Consider the following 12,586-nt stretch of genomic DNA (forward strand, 5'->3'; position numbering starts at 1 on the left):
TCAGCAGAATGAATATGTGGACAAAGCTGGCAACGGGGTTTGTTGCAAGGGAAGGTACCAGGGTTGGTATTAGTGTGGTATGTCCTGTGGTTGTTGGTAAGAATCATCTTGAGGTTAGGTGGTTGTCTATAGGAGACTATAGGTCTGTCTCCCAGAGCCTCTTGGAGTTTTGTATCCTGTTCCAGTATAGGCTGTAGTTTATTGATAATGTGTTCGACAGGTTTAAGTTGGGGGTTGTAGGTGATGACAAGTGGTGTTCTATTGTTGGTTTTACATCTGCACTTGAAAGGGAATCCTCTGAACTGTCATTCATGTTAAAATTCAACACTCTCCGAGAAGGAATGAACAAAGACTCTAACTATCTTACCCATTACCAAGATAGCTTCCCCAATTATCACCTCTAATACCATTAGCTCACAGACATCCAACTCTCCCCACCTCTAATATAATTAATTCACAGACACTTAACTTCCTTCCTTCCCCGCCCCCCCTGCATTCCTCTCCTGTTCTGAAATGTGATTTGTCCTTTTCATATGTGTTCATTTTTTTTAATTGTATCCTTTGGTATAAATGGTTGTGACTATTTTCTTCCACTACTTGATCTGAGGAAGTGGGTCTGGCCCACAAAAGCTCATCATCTAATAAACCATCTTGTTAGTCTTTAAAGTGCTACATAGTCCTGTATTTTGCTTCAGCTACACCAGACTAATACGGCTACATTTCTATTACTATTACCCACATAAAATCCTTCTTCAGATTCTACTGTTTCTTTATTTTGCTTCCCGATTAAATAACGAATAGACGAGAATACTTGACTATTTCCCAGGATCATCCACTCCCCTCATTAGGCCAATGTGTGCAAAAAATGTGATTTTCCATCCACTGGCTAAAGTTTGCTGAATTTTATACCACTGGAATGACCCTCACAATATTCCTAAGAGCTTGTTTATTTAGGAAAGTTAGACTAAATAGAATGCAACTGCTTTATACTCACACATCTCAGAGACACCTGTTCCTCAGATCCTGCTGGCATCTCAGATCAGTCCTAAAATATCTGAAACAGTACAGAGAAAATGTGGCAATTAATTAATTTGACATTCTCAAATTAGTTGTTCTATGTATATAAGCAAAGCCCACTGGAAGACAGGCATTGTTTTGTTTAAAACATTCCGCACCTGAATTTTTCCTCCCTTACACCAGCTTAGGTAGCTCTATGCATTTCCTTATGCCCTGGCTTATAATGATGTAAGGTGAAAGATGAAATCAGGCCTTTCCCATGATGCTCAGGGCTTTTAGAGCACGGGCAATGACAAGCCAGGAATGGGGTCAGAGAATGTGGGATACTTCCTGTACATTGAGCACAGACTTTGATATCCCTTTAAGAGTTTTCTTTTCCAGATCTGCAAATGTTTCCAGTCTTCACACAGATGGTGTTACTGTGCTTACAAGGCCAGAAACTCCCCCTTTGACCTAAAACTGTTAAAATCTTTGAACACTGGGAGTAAGTGGTTTGCTGTATGTTTAGCATAGGAGAACACTTTGGAAATTTCAATGAAAACCTGGGTTTATTGATTCTAATTAAACCTTTTTAAATGTATAGCAGACACCAATTGTAGTTTAATTTAGGACTGACATTTACACGCTGGCTAAGAAGTAGGAATTCAGTATGGACAATTCATTTTAATTTTGGTGAAAAACATCATTTAAATGTCAGAAAACTGCATGCTTAACATTTGTGGTAATTAAGTGATTTTAATTTAATAATAATGGTTCTGTCTTTATATATTTACCCTCTTTCATCTGCCCAGGTTGGCACTTTCTATAGTGATTCAACTACTACTAATTACTTTTTTTTCAAGTGTAAATACGTTTTAATACTTCTTTCTGCCCAGGTGGCACGTTTACTATTTAACTGATAATAACTTGTTTAATAAAATCTGTAATTTGGGTGCTTTTTTGCGTGTGACAAAAAAATGTATTTATGTCTTGAAACATCAGACACAAGTCTAGACTATCCCGTCTGGATCTGATTCTGGTATAAATTCCTCTACAAACCACCAACTGGAATGATTTTCATTTAAACAGAAAGAAAACTCCGCAATAAAAAAACCTAGTCACCTTACATAGTTGTTAAAAATAACATTTGTAACACTTCATTTTTGCTGGGCACTATGAGCATCCAGTCCATAAACTCTGATTACAAATCTCTGGATATTCAAGGGAGTTCAGATTCACACACTCAGACTCAAACGAATCTGAGCATTTTATGTCTCTTTTAACCTTAAATAATTTTCCTCCTCAGATCCTATTCCTTCTCTGTTAAAGCCAAGGAAAAGATTTCATATTACTTTCTTAGAAAAGTTATTCTTTGAAGCACACACAAAAATGTCCCTGATTTTGAACAAAAATCTCAACATTTTTAAAATTTAGGTTTGTTGGAAGAAAATAAATTTTCTCACTGAACAGGCAAAAACCTCAAACTTTGATTATTTTGTTAATGCAAAACCAGCTATTATATGTGAAAAGTGCAAATAACCTATTTTCTGGGCCACTAAGTATCCAAAAGGACAATTAAAATATTTGTTCAGATCAAATTTTACAAAAAAAGGATTAATGGATTTTTACCCAGTGGCAGACTTTACCTTGGTTTTAACAAACATTTCTGTTGTAAGTCAAAGGTATCCATATGAGCCAGATCCTTAGTTGGTATATACATTATTTGCCACTTTATGCCAGCTGGTATCTGACCTACTCGAGTCTTCAGTTCGACTCTCCATTTTCATTCCAGGTGATCCATTCATCATCATTAGGTACAGCTCTTATTCTCTATGACTTGATCAGTTAAAAGGAACCTTCACATCCCCTTCACCTTGGCTTGCTTTATCATCTTGCCTGCATATATCTTAAAATGCTTTGATGTCCAACTTTTAGCTGCTGTGGCTGTATCCTTTTGCTGAGTGCTCATGTTTTTGCTCCATATGTTATGGCTGGAAGTGTACATGTGTCAAAATCCTTTTTAAGCAGAGTTAGCTTAATGATACCTATTATTTAGGAACTGTAAATCAGTTTAATGTTTTAATTAAGCAATTCAGTAGCTTCAGACACACACTGTACTGGAACCCTCTTGACCATATGGACGTGCAGTGGGAAGTTTTCATCAGGGCGCACTGGGATTTAGCCATATGACTTCCATTAACAAATCTTAAAAACCGGAAATACACCTCTGCTCCTTTACTCTGACACACTGTGTTGCAAATAAAAATGTGCAGAAAGCAAAACATTCCAAGTATGTGAAATAGTTGAGTATTAGGGGGAAGTCAATCATAAAATAGTGCTATCAACTATGAGGAAACAATCACACATTAACTTATATCCATTCCATTCTGACCTGAGATCCTATCAGCTCTTTCAAGGATGGCCTCTTGAATGAGAGAATCCACCCCACCGCACCATGTTGCTCTCCACTTTCACTGCAATTCCCCTCTCCTCCCAAAACACAACAGGAAGTGGTGTTGATTATTTAGGAGCTTGTGTGTGGAATAAAGTCCTTAACTTTGTATTCTATTTCTCTAAGAGTGGCAGTTGGCAGAGCAATTGTTCTGAGCTCATTTGTTCCATGCTAGTGAGGGAATGGTGTTGGAAGGAGTTAGCATGTGGCAGGAAGAGATGAGGGGAAGGTCTGATATGGCTTCTCCAACTCATCATTTTGTTAACATTTCACAGGGTAAAGCAATAAAAACACTGCAACAACTCGGTTTCTTTAATAAAAGGAGAGAGGATATTTTATTATTAACATTTTTATTTCAGTAGTGCCTAAAGCCCTCAACAAGATCAGAACTTCATTGTGCATGATAGTCCCTGACTCAGAGAGCTTGTGTGATGACTGCCATCTTGGCTTACTCAACAGCAAGTGAACCAGGGACTTCCACAGTTAAAGAGCATGAACTTGACCTAAAGCTCCATAGGAGGGGCATGAGCTAACTCATATCCCTGCAGTGTAGGAATCTGGTAAATTACACATAACAAAGTGTAGTCTAAAATAAAGGTACAATCTGTCGCTAAGACAAACAGTGGAGGGGAGAAGAAGAGATTATGGGGTAACTAAAAAGGGTGGGGTGAAAGGAACTGATGAGCCATCATGGGACTGGTATTCTCAGGTTGCATAACAGCAGATGTGAGCTTTAAGTGGGGACTTGAGGGAGGAGAAGGTGATGGCTTTAATTAATTTTGATTAGGGACGTTTCACATGACTATGGTCAGCATGTGAGAAAGTGTGAAGGCACTTGTGGGAGAAGCAGATGATCAAGACTGATGTTGTTGGCACACTAGAAGTACTTCCACTGTGCCAGGAAAGTCGGTCTTGATCATCTGTTTCTCCCACAGATAGAAGGTCAGGGGTTGGGTGGAGGTCTTTGAAGGTTTGGATGAGAAATTTGTGAGCAGTGCGGGGGTGGAGGGAGGAAGAGAGTGAGCTGATGGAAGGGTTGAAATAGAGAAGGACAGAATCAGAGAGATAAGAGGTTTGGGTTCATCTCAGAAAATGAGAGAAGCTTCTGCTATTTCGAAATAGCCCCTCACCTGGATCATTCTGTTATTCTTCTTGGGGCTCTAAATTGAGATAGCACATCTACATTAGGGAAGCCTGCCTCAGACTAATTTTGAGGCTTCCCTGCAGTGCAGACATTCTATTTCGAAATAAGCTATTTTGGAATAACTATTTCGGAATGGCTTATTCTGAAAAAACTGTACAGTGCAGACGTAGCCTTAGGGTGTATCTACATTGCAGGGCTTAATGTGAAATAAGCTATGCAAACTGAGCTACATCAATTGTGTAGTTTATTTCAAAATAGGAAGCATCTACACAGCACTTATTTCAAAATAGAGCACTCTTCCTCTGACTTCCCTTATTCCTCGTACAATGAGGGTTACAGGAGTCAGAGTAAGAAGTCCTCCAGCTTGACAATATTTTGACACTATTTCAAAATAATTGCCTGCTGTGTAGACACAGGCTAAGTTATTTCAGAATAGTGCTAGTTATTTTGAAATAGTGTTGCAAAATGTAGATGTACCCTTAGAGTCAAATCCTGAAGTCAGTGGTAGTTGAGGTTGCTTAGGGATGTAAGGGAAATATCGACTAGTCGACTGCCCAGTAAGCATATGCTTATTGGGTAGTCGAGCCAACTACTCACTTTCCCCCTCCCTTTGCTGCCTCTGTGTCAGAGGCAGCAAAGGGGGGAAGCAAGAGCCAATGCTGGGAGGGCCAACTTAAAAGCCGGTTCCCCCCTGCACCATCTCCATGGTGCAGGGGTGGGGAGACAGGGGAGGCAGAGGCACTGTGGTCCCAGAGCTGGTGTGAACTGGGACTGCTTAGATCCCGGGGCTAGTGTGAGCTGGGAATAACTCCACTCTGGCTCTGGGGGCTCTTAATACATTTAAAAGGCAGGGCCACAGCGGGTTTAGTCCCCGGGGCCGATGTGAGTTGAGACTGCTTAGTCTGGGCTCATGCCGCCCCTGGGAGCTAATCCTGCTGTGGCTCTTCAGTTTAAATGTAATAAGAGCAGGGCTGTTGCGTGCCCAGGTCCTACTACATTTAAACTGCAGAGCCACAGCATGGGTAGCAAGCACGCCCCCCATTGACTCATTGAGAAGTCAATGGAAATTCCATCGACTACTCAATTAGCTGATTAACTGCAATTTAACATCCCTACTCCAGACTGGGCTACTCAGGAAACCAAAAGTAATTTCTTAACCCTGCTGTCAGGACCACATGCTCTGCAGAAGGTTTGGCTCTGTTTGCTCTGATGCCCTTATTAAGTATCTGAAACAGAGCAATGAAATGTAGTGAATGTTTATAAACTTCTTTGAAAATATTAATATTTCATACAGCTGGTGGTAATGTACTGTGATTTGAAATTTCAATGACATTCACAACATTTTGGATTTCCTTATTTTTAAAAATAAGGGAATGGGTGCAATTTTCCCCTAGATCTCTATGTGAAAGAGCACTTTTGAACCACATTTCAAAGTGTGCTACCATGTTGTGTAAGTCATCTTATCTCCATGTGACTGCTGGGATAAATGAAGCACTCGTTAAGTTATGGCTGAGGTCAGACACATCCTCTAGCATAGATGGGACAAAATTAGTTGTCTTCATTTCCCAACTCATTAGACCACACTACCCCTCTTTGAATATTGTGAGCAATGCCATCCTTGGAACAGAATCAGTATTTTGTATCTAATTTGCTGAAGTATAACTATTTGCATATTTTAAGTGTAATATCAAATAATTTTAAGATATGAACCTGTTTCATAATATGGTGAGGGAACATGTTAAATTGCCTCCAGTATTTATTTTCAACAACCAGCATTAAAATTTGTGTTGAAAATATTTCAGCTATCTTCTCTGTATTACAGGATATAAGTCACAGATCTCTTAGGCTGGACTCATTCAAAGAAATCTTGTGCTTCACAACAGATGTTTCTAAATGTTTGGATTTATTTTTATGTTTGGATTTTATTTTTACAAGATTCAATTCCCATTTATAAGTCTTTCCCCCCCTTTTTCCTGAGGACTCAAGAAGATTTGGAGAGCTCTTTCTGGTGTTCAGGTTGCTTTTTAAAAACATTACAATTTTATGTGAGCTGCAGCTTTTACAGACAAAGCAGCTATCACATTTCACAAATCACTACTTCTGGGACCACATTACATGTGAAATACTGGAGCAGCGAGAATCAAAGCTGATAGATTTACTGGTCACCAAGTACAGAAAGAGAAATGAGTTCCATGCATTAGCAGCAGAAAATTTTTTGGTTGGGGGAAGGTGGCTACTTCCAAAGCAAATTAGAGTAAGGAGAGAAGCTAATGAGAAGATTATTGGAATTGGGGGCTGTAGCCTCCGGAGCTTTTCCCAACACATATGCCATTCTGTGGGTTAGGGACCCAATCCTGACAAGGGCAGAAATTAACTGGAGTTGAGAAATTCAGCATCTGTTAGGAGGTTCTCAGCACCTCACAATACCAGGCAGGGCTGCCGAGATATTGGTTGGGCAACGGGTGAGGGGGCCCAACTCTGTGCCTCCAAAAGGGGCAGGTTCTCAGATGCAAGGGGCAAAGCTGGAGCTAGCTTCCCCCAGTTAGGCTTCCAAGGATGCCAGGAGTGCACCACGCAGGGCTCCAGTGGCAATTTAAAAGGCCCAACATTTCAGCAGCTAGTAGCACCAGACCCTTTCAATCACTGGGCAGCTGCCTCTTTACCCCCCTTGTTGGTGGCCCTGGTACTGGACTGTAACCCAGACTGCATCGGTACACTACCAGGGAAGCAGAGGGATAGGAATCTCTAGAGAGCACAACCTAAGCAGAATCCTGCCTGGTTAAATTCTAACTAGAACTCAGGTTAGGGTCCATTCTTTCTTATGCATGCATCCCAAAAACTCCTAACCCAAGCACAGTATCACCCTTCTCCCAAGGGTTGTTGGCAACAAGTTGAAATGCCTAGGGGTGCTTCTGAAAACTTAAACAACACTAGCTTGAGCTCCCATTGCCACACCTGGAAGACGATATACACCTCTCTGCATGTCCTTAACAGACAGTACTTCCCCACTCACAAGCACTAAATCCAGGAATTAAACACAAAGAGAACTTTACTGAAAGGGGACAACAGAATTAAACTTGGGAAAGCCAGAAATCAATAGTTTCTATTGGGAAAGGCTATGTCTAGACTGCAGGCTTCTTTCGGAAGAAGCTTTTCCAGAAGAGATCTTCTGAAAAAACGTCTTCCAGAAGAGAGCATCCACACTGCCAAAATGCATCGAAAAAGCCATTTGCTTTTTAGAAAGAAAGCATCCACACTGAATGGATGCTCTCTCACATTTCAGCTGTGATTACTATGGTTGGAGTGGCCACCAGGGCACCTGTGCTTTTTCCTCTTTCCTCTGCTTTCGAAAGAACTCTCTCTTCCCCATCCACACATGCCTTTTTCTGCAAGAGCTCTTTCACAAAAAGGCTTCTTCCTCATAGAAAGAGGTTTACCAATGTCGGAAAAAAAACCCTCTGTTCTTTTGATTTTTTTTTTTGAAAGAATACAATTACAGTGTGGACATAAGTGAATTTTTTTTTTCAGAAAAACAGCTGTTTTTTCAAAAAAATCTGCACTGTAAAAGATTCCCCAGGGAGTTTTAACAGTAGACTCAGCCTCAGTCCTCCTCTTGCAGTGACTGAATGGGCCAGGCCTCATTAGCATTTCAGTCATGTGACATTTCAGTTTAGGGAGATTTTAGTTAAAATGTGATTAAGTTTTGAATGTGAGCACAGTAAAATGCCATATTGTGGGGATCTACCATGGGGACTGGTAGATGTGATCTTCAATTATCATATAACTGTAAACATGAGCTACCACCTAAGGCAAAAGGAGTGTGTGAACCCACCCATACTGAGACTGTTCTGCCTACCCTGAATCTCCCTCTCTCATGAATAATGAGAATATTCCACCAGTAGCTGAGTGTTCTTCTGAGGTGGAGGAGTCTGAGGGAAATGAAGAGGATGACGATGGTATCTCTGAGTTCTCACAAAGTTCTAATGTGCCAGCCAGTTGGTATGTAGGAAGAGGTGGGTACAGTGTGAAGCAGATTAATGAGTTTTTGGATAGTGGGGAGTCCAAGCGTATTTCCCTGATTTATAGCACTTTGCTCACTCAGCTACCCTTGTCTTGAGAAATAACTTAGTTGACTGTAGGAAACATTTCCATCTCAAAATGTATTTGAGCAAGATGAGGAAGCATGAGAGAATTATATATATATATATATATATATATATAAATGCATGCCTTTCCATGGCTTGTTTTGTTCAGAGAACTTCCACTTTCTATTGTTTCTCCCTGCTGCTTTGATCTCTCCTTCTAGATCAGTCTTTCTCAAAGTGGTCTGTGAAACCAGCTAACTGGCCACTCTTGTGTGTTTATTTACCGATGCCACAGCACCCCCAATTCCTGCGGTTCCCCTTGGCTTCACACTGTACCCACCTCTTCCTACATACCAACTGGCTGGCATATATCTGTCTCCACACATCAGTCTGTTCTTCTCTCACATCTCTCTGCTTCCTCTGAAAAGAGGTAGTCCTCAGCCTATAGGACTGACTTCTGTACAGACACAAGTGATGAGGTCACAAGGGTACCTTTGTGGAGGGCAATGGTAGACCATATCTGAGGAGAGGTGAGAGAGAACCTGACAATGCAGATGCAGACTCTGTCCTGCTGGTCCTATGATATACCAGCCCCTTCCCACTATCCTGAAGTCAGATAGTGTGTGGCCAGGAACCCCTCAAATGACTAGGGTCACCAAACAGGAAACATTTCATATTTTCAAAGGAAGCAAATACTGTATAATTTGCGCCATTGATGTGGTTTGTTAAAAACAGGTGCAAAGGCCATTCCAGGTTATTTACAACCACAGAAACCTGGCTACAAAATCACATAACATGCCTCACATTAGGGTTCTTGCAGACTAACAGAATCCATCTAACAGCATATCCAGGGAGATTAGACCTTGGTGTCTCATCATGAAGGAAGGCAGGTGATTGGAAAAAAACTACTTTAGTAGCAGGAGTAAACAATGGAAAAAAGTGAACAAAAGAGTTCTTGGCCCAGAGTTTCCTGTACCAAACAATTTACAAACTGCTCCTGGGCCAGGAAAATCACTACGGATTTACCAATTTGAGATGCAAATTTTATATTGGCACAGTCAATAACCTTACCTTCTTTCAGCAACACATCCTTCACAGTGCAGAAAATGCTGTGGGTCAAACTGCTAATTCCATCTGAAGTGGCTACTACAGAAATACTCTCATCCACACCCTCAAGTTCAAAAGGGGGAACTAGCAACACAATAGCAATAACAAAAACAGCAAGTAACAAAATAAAAACAAACTCAGCACATACCAAACACAGCCTCAGACTGAGAAACTCGCACAATCCCTAGAGAAAGTGAGAAGTTTAATAGCTGTAGAACGGAATCCAAAATATGTCTGTCAAACTCAACAGTCCATATGGCCACCAAGCAAGGAAATCCCAATGATCTTTCATAGCTCACTAGTTACGGAGTTCTCACTGAACAATGTACCTTCATTTAACACCTTAACATTTTTTTAAAGATTTCCCAAAAAGTGAAATCTTTTCTGTTAGTTTTCAAACCCTGGTCAAGTTTCGAAGCCTTTTGTCTTATACTTGATTTAGCTTTGCTAGACTAAGCACATTATTAATTGGTTCTCCTTTTATTTACAATACTATTGCTTGAAATATATACTACACTCTGTAATTGAATTTTTGGAATACAGTAATTAAAAAAGTCAAAAGAGCAATAAACAGAAGTGTTAGTAAATAATTGCATCTGAGGATGAGCATAAATCATCCAGATTAAATGATTTTATTTCATATTTGAACTCTTTAATTTTAATTTATGGATTTCCAGACAATTTACAATTGCTGCTGACTTCATTTTCTTCCCCATGTCATATAGCCTTAGTGCTGCTAAAATGGTCTTGAAGAATTCTTTTTATTTATTTATTTTCCTATTTTCTTTTTCCAGAAGTGAAGTATATAAAAACTTGCAGGCTAGTGAAAGAAAAAATAATCAGAGGCCAAGACATGCTTCAGATGTGCTAAGTGTGGCTCAGCGATAAAAGTTCAGAAGTTAAAGTAGGAATGATGAATGTAATTCAGCACAGCTTGGAATGGCTGCTTAAATTGTGCCTTTGGTTTAAGCAGTAGACAAGGGGGAGGAGCCACAATTATACTGAAGTCAAACTGATCAGCTAAGTACTATTCTATGTGAGACTGTGACCTTCTGACATGATTGTAAGTGGAATTAATACTTCTCTTGGAAGGCAGTTAAGCATCTAAAGTAGGATTAGAAGTGGCATATTCCATTAATCAATACCACCGAACAGTTTGAATAAATATTATATCTTGTACCTTCTACCCAAATGGTATCTGTAAGCTTTACAAATATTGATTTGCCCCCACCAGACCCATTTGTGGCAGGTATTATTCTTCCCATTTTAAAGACACCAAGTCATCAATATATGAACTTTTCTAAGGCCGCATTGTTGGTACAGCTAGACTACAAGAGTTTTTCTGGAATACTAGAGGTATCCCGGAAAAACTCTTCCATGTCCAGGGATGCATCCAGGGTTGTATTTGCTCTTCTGCTTTTTTTTCTGGAAAAGCAAACGCACTCTTTTGGAAGCCCCTGTATTCCTCATTCAAAGAAAAATAAGGGTGCTTCTGAAAGGAGGGGGGGGAGGTTCCGACATTTGTGTCTTCCAACAAAAGGATCAAAAAAAGCTACACAAAACGTGGAGTGCATTTTGCGTAGCTTTTTTTTAAAAAAAAGTGGCAGTGTAGCTGTACCCTGTGGCAGCTCCAGGAAAAGACCTCATTTCTCACTGACTCTTTCGCCTGGGTATTAGCTACAGGGACATCCTTTCTTGAGCTGTTATTCTTCCATACTCTTATATGAATGTATATGGAGATGTGGGCCTGCAATTAAGACCGGAAATAAGAGGAAATTAGTGCATGAAACTGGGAGAAGTGTCAGAAAGTTGGATTCTCATTAAGAAATAAATACGTTGATTAATAATCCATATTTACTTCTCTTCCCTGGTTCTGTCATCCCACTCCTACCATCCTACAGCTCAACATGACTACTGTATCCTATGTAGCATAACTCTTCTGAATGGCTTCTGTTCATTTCTAAATGGGGCACCCCAATCAATGGGCAACAATTTGCTTTGTTTTTAATTTTTATCTGTTGTTTCCTTTGCATCTGCTAGCCCACCATGGTAGAATGTGTTCAAATGCTAAGGCATCTGATTCGGTGAGAGTTAAATGGGAAAATCACCTGATCCTCATTATTGTTTTTATGTTTGTATGGTTGCATTCTGCAGAGAAGTGCTGTACTTTGGGAGCCTAAAATTGGAGCATCCCAGGCAACTAGAAGATATTGCATTAACCCCCAATTCCTCCTGTCCCTGTGCCATTGCCATAGTTATCAATGCATTGTTAGATGTTAAGGCAGCAGTAACTGTCCTTCAGGGACCTTTAGGACCACATTCTCTGCTGTGCAGATTTTTTGCTTGGCTCAGCAGAGAGCAGAAGCCATCAGGGAGCCAACTAAAGCCCCAGAACATGCTAGTGCAGTCCCACCAGCTGGCAATGGTCCCCAAGGAACCATCTGCCAGCTGAAGATAGCTAGAATGATACGTGCATCCAGCTTGTCCATCCCTGTCCAACATCCTCCCTGTGCCAGGGCGTGCAAGAAGAGAGGCACAGGAACCAGCTACATCCTCTGGGAACTCCCACACACTGGGAAAATCCCCAGCTAGGGGATTGTGGCCGGTCCCCCTTCTCTTTGCGCTTCATCAGTCATGAAGACAGTAGAACAGACCAGAGATTCTGATCTTTACTATTTCACAGATTCACATAAGCCCGGACATTAATATTGGATGCAATTGACTAATTTGAGATCGATATTAATTTCCTTTTAAAGTAAATGCCAGAAGCTGAAGAAGATAGCAACCTTTAGGCACTTTAGC

The sequence above is a fragment of the Pelodiscus sinensis genome, chromosome 6, assembly GCF_049634645.1.
Source record: "Pelodiscus sinensis isolate JC-2024 chromosome 6, ASM4963464v1, whole genome shotgun sequence".
Taxonomy (NCBI): domain Eukaryota; kingdom Metazoa; phylum Chordata; order Testudines; family Trionychidae; genus Pelodiscus; species Pelodiscus sinensis.